Here is a 6,000-nt window from a genome sequence, read left to right as displayed (position 1 = left end):
GAGATTGTAAAGTTATTTTTGGTAATAACAACGCCACAAGAGCTAGCACAGATACGTGCTAAACATTTACTCAGGTTCCGAGTATTTTTAGGTGCATAACCATATGCATCAATCTTTCCTTCCGTAGATGAAGTGCGGTTGATTCATCCTCTCGATTGAGGTGTTTTCAGGATTCATGAAAAGTTTGAACGCAGATTGTAATCATCAAGATACAAATGGGGTTTGAGATGAAATCAAGTGGCAAACTTGAAGAAATGCTTAGTTTCATATGTTATAATTAATATTTTAATTCATTTTAATTGTCCAATATTGGTAGTCCACAGTTAGTAATTCAATAATTCATATATAGTTTAATATATAATATTCAAATTAATTAATACGTATCGTGACCCGTGTACATGTCTCAGACTTGATCACAACTCAAAGTATATATATTATTATAGAATCAACCTCAAACCTGTATAGCTAACTCGAGCATTACCGCATATAGAGTGTCTATGGTTATTTCAAATAATATATATATATATATATATATATATATATATATATATATATATATATATATATATATATATATATGCGTCGATATGATATGTCAAAACCTTGTATACGTGTCCTGACATTTAAAGTGCATAAAATAAATAACAGAAATTAAATGACAATAAATAAAATTGCGAGAATTAAAATTGTGATAATTAAATTGCGATAAATAAATGTAATCAGTTAGCTAGGAACAGTTATCTAGGATTTTGTTAGCGTGAATTCTTAACAAAATTTCTCATAGTTAATTTGTTTGTTTCTAACAAATTTTATTTTGTCAAATGTTTTCTTCATTATGCCACTTGTTGGATTCTGAGAATTCAAAATCCAAATATGAAATTGAATGAAAATGGTTATTTTGTGGTGAACAGATTCGTATATTGGTGAATGTAAGTAGGATAGTAAATGACTGTTGAATCAGATTCGAAGAATGCACACTGTAACTTATTAATGTGGAATTTAAATATTCTTCGGGTATTACCTACCTGTTAAAATATTTTCATCATTAACAGTTTGTACAAAAGAATTTTTAATTACAATCTTTATGAAAACATATATACATATATATATTTTCTTCAGATGCAATCATGGATTTAATGAGTTAATATGATATTAATCTCATTTACTTTTCGGTTTGGGCTAGAATAAGTAATCTCTAAACTATTAGTAACCACATATTCTTCACAGAAGATTTCTTCTTCACAGAATATTTCTTCAATTAAATTATGGATCAATACTTCGTCGTTCATTGTTGTTGGTACTCCTTGGTATCTATGGTGCGTATGATATTGATGTTCGAGATAAGATTGTGATGTTGAGGTGTGGGATGCGGATGTTGATGTTGGTGGTGGTGATGGTACTGTTGATGTTGCTGATGGTGGTACTGTTGGTGCCAGTGATGTTGCTGAAGCTGTTACGTTTTACACCGTATTTTTCAAGCCACTACCTGAGCGAGAAGCTCGTTGACTTCTTTTATTGCTCCGGGATGATTTTCGGTTCAGATGAGCGGATGAATAAGATCTAGAATTCGAGATAATATATAGTCATAACGAGATACTCTGGAAATGAGAGAGAAAATGGTGTTTCAGACTGGTTCGCCGGTAAGTACTTCAGGTTCTTTGCCAAGAGGTGAATTCGGTTGGTGGAAAGGATCGCCTTCTTCGCGTCTTCATTGATTAAGTCGACTTCGAACCCATCAGATGAATTGGGGATGGCTGATTGGTTGAGTCATTTTGGTGACACTGCTTTCGGAGCTTGAGTGAAACTCCATATCGGAATCCGAGAGACTTGAACTAGTGACGAGTTCCATCTTGTATGGTTAGATAAAGGATTTTCGATAAGAAATGATTTTTGGATATCAGATGATATTCTAATTACATAGAATATCTATGTATAGTACAGAAGATCTCGTAGATTACGGAGGGAATTAAAGAAACGTGTCAGTCAAATTTTAATGTGATGGGATATGAATTTGTCTGTACATTATCTATGCAATAATTGCAATAAGACGTGTCGAGACTGATAATGATAAGTAGATGTTTTTCGACAAACAATGGTAATCAAAGCTTTTGACATGTAGACCAGGTTCAAGTCTAGACTCATTAATATAACCTAACAACTACTAGGCCGAAGTCCAGACTCATTAATGCATCCTAACAACTACTAGTTAGACACACTAATGCAAGACCTGGTTCGCTACGACCACCGCTCTGATACCAACTATAGAGACCCGTCCTAATCCATCCGGACAAAGTCTACATCGATTATAAACGATTCACAATAGTTGATTACATCGCGAGGTATTTAACCTATATATGATACATTTTACAAACATTTCATTCGTTTTTAAAAGGCAAACTTTCTTTTTATCGAAAGTTGACGGCATGCATACCACTTCTTAATATTTCCAACTATAAATGACTTGATAATAATCTTGATGAACTCAACGACTCGAATGCAACGTCTTTTGAAATATGTCATGAATGACTCCAAGTAATATCTCTAAAATGAGAAAATGCATAGCGGAAGATTTCTTTCATACCTGAGAATAAACATGCTTTAAAGTGTCAACCAAAAGGTTGGTGAGTTCATAGGTTTATCGTAAACAATAAAAATTCAGTACTTTTGATAGACCACAAGATTTAATTGATGCATGGTACAAATGGGCCTGAATCCTATACCCACATGTAATGTACATGCGATATCTTTTATATACAGTACTCCTTTCTCGTGTACGAAACCCTTTTTCATAATGCTTAGCAGAGTATGTTCGTATCCTTTTCTCCCCTGTAGGTTGCCTTGTGATTTTTAATAATTGTACCCGTAACCCGAGTACATAATAATAGTATGCGTAACCCGCGAATTAAAAGTCATTCGTACGAACTACAATTCACCTGGTAATCGACCTTAACAAGATGCATATAGAATATCCCCCGCATACCGGCATTTCGCACGGTCATGCAAAGACATACAATCAGGCCACTCTTTTAAATATGATGGTTGTGTACACCTCACAAACTGATCATATCTTTTAAAGCTGGCGGTTGTATACCTATTTCGAAGTACTAAAGCATCTGGTACTTTGGATGGGGCTCGTTGGGCCCGATAGATCTATCTTTAGGATTCGTGTTAATTAGGGTGTCTGTTCCCTAATTCTAAGATTACCATACTTAAAGGGGTGATATCCGGTGTACTCATAATAACTCATTCGTAGAATGTTTTTAAGTACTTGTCTCTATTTCGTCAAACGTTTATAAAAGTTGCGCATGTATTCTCAGTCCCAAAAATATATTGTAAAAGAGTAAAAGGGAATCAAATGAACTCACCATAATATATTTTGTAGTAAAAATACATATGACTATATTGAACAATGCAGCGTTGGCCTCGGATTCACGAACCTATATCATTTGTACGTCTATTAATATACATGATTGTAATCGAACAAATATATATATATATAAATTTATTTGTTATATCCTTTTTATATTACTAGTATATATGTATATATATATATATATATATATATATATATATATATATATATATATATATATATATATATGTTTCATATATTCATTTTGTATATAAAGATATTAATTTTTTTGTTATGTTATATATATTAAATATATTTATATATAAATATCATTTGTTTGCTAAATCAGTATTTTAATAACACTAAGATAATATTTTTAAGTGATAACAATAATGATAGTACTAATATTAACAATAATGATAATAGTATTAATAATTCTATAATTGAAAATATTAATGATAGTTCTTATAATAAATCTTATATTAATGTTAATAATAGTAGTTTTTAATAAAATAAATAATTTAATAGTAATGGTAATGGAAATAATAATTTTGATAGTAATACCTAATACTTAATAATAGAAATAATAATTATAACAATCTTATTATTAGTGGTAGCCCTAATAATAATACTTTTGTTAATGATAATAATAAAAATTCTAAATGTTTCAATTACTAATATTAATGATAATTATAATAGTTTGTATTATTTTTCATACCAACAATAATAATAATCCTAATCATAATAACACATATATCAATATTAATACTACTAAATATAACACTGATAATACTTATTAATATTACTTAATAACAAAAATAATAGTAATATTAATCATAGTCCTTATGTTAGCATAATAATAATAACAATAATTAATGACAATAATAATGACAATAATAATAATAATAATAATAATAATAATAATAATAATAATAATAATAATAATAATAATAATAATAATAATAATAATAATAATAATAATAATAAACATAAATATGAAAACTACCTTTAAAGGTTTAAAAAAGAAATAAACCGCCAGAGTCGGGACTCGAACCCGCGACCACTCGCACACCCGGCAACACCTAAACCAGCTGGGCTGATGCCCGTTTTCTATTTTAAATCCTATTGATTTGAATATAACCCGTTTAGTTCCTGAGTTCATCTTCTTCTACACTAAACCAGTCGACCAGCTTTCAATCCTAACTCAGTTTAAAGTTTGATTTAACCTTGAAACATAAATAAAAACGATGTATTTATAATTAACAGACACAATTTAAAAAGAAAATAATAATTTAGAACAGATAGCAAGAACTGTGACTGTCACGAAAAAAAACTTCTTTGAACTCAAATTGTGATTCAACGATTTGGACAGTTTCAGCTTTCGATCAAAACATGAATTATATTGCAAATGACTCCTTGAAACTATATGAGTCATCAATTTAAATAGAACTATCTAAACAGTTTCTAATTTCGCGAAGAACAGATATTTTGACTTTTTTAAATTAAAGTTTGACTCACAAAATTCGAGCTCAATTCGAAAAATTAGAAGATGCAACTTTACAGAAAGTTTGTTTGGATGACTTCTAACGAGACTGTAGTAATAGATTTTAAAAATTAATATGAAATCGAGTCTTTGCTCCTTTGAGTTCATAACAGAGGTTAACGATGATTTTAAAAGAAAAATTAATTACACAGACTTTAATGATTAGAGACTGTTATAGTTTACAGTGTTGATAGAAAGTCGACTGGTTTACTAACAAGGAAAAGATGATAAATTGATATATTAATGAGGGAATGTCGACATGAGGAATCAAGCAGAGAAGGGAACAAACAATAAAAACAAAAAAAATAAAGACGATTGGGATTGTTAACAGAAATTGACTATGCTGTACTGGATTGATTCGCTCTGTGATTTAGTTTATAGACAGGAACAAATCCATTTAAAAATATTGATAGCTACCTTCAACTGAATACGTATTGTATGTGTATTTATATATATATATATATATATATATATATATATATATATATATATATATATATATATATATATATATATATATATATATACACTGTATTTATATATATTCATATATTTGTATATATGTAATATGTATTTATATATATCTGGTTATATAAATATGTATCTATATGAATTATTTATAATTACATCTGTATTTATATATCTAAATTTGATATAATCCTGCTTTTATACATATGTGTTTATATATATTTTAATTAGTCTTATTACTTAACAATAATAATAATATTCTTAATATTGTAATTAATGTAAATAAAAATTTATAAAAATAATATCTATCTATTCTATATATAATAACAAAAGTTAAACTAGATCATTTTAAATAGCAAAACTAGTCTTAGCCATCCATTAAATTAATTATCAATGATCTAGACCCTTAATTTTCTCCTAATCTTTCTAATGACCTCATAATCCTAGCATTGAATTGTTTGATTACAAAACTACCCAAATAAAAAATAAAAAGGAAGGCCAAATTTCTAGGGGTTTCAAATGGAAGGTATTACGAAATAGTAGATGTAACTCAAAATATGGAAATGGAAGGTATTATCTTCATATACGAAATGTTGAAATTCAAAAAAATCCATGAGGAAACGAATGAAATTGTTGA

The sequence above is a fragment of the Rutidosis leptorrhynchoides genome, chromosome 6 (genome assembly GCF_046630445.1).
Source record: "Rutidosis leptorrhynchoides isolate AG116_Rl617_1_P2 chromosome 6, CSIRO_AGI_Rlap_v1, whole genome shotgun sequence".
Classification (NCBI taxonomy): domain Eukaryota; kingdom Viridiplantae; phylum Streptophyta; class Magnoliopsida; order Asterales; family Asteraceae; genus Rutidosis; species Rutidosis leptorrhynchoides.
The sequence above is the reverse complement of the archived record's forward strand: the minus strand, read 5'-3'. Positions refer to the sequence as shown.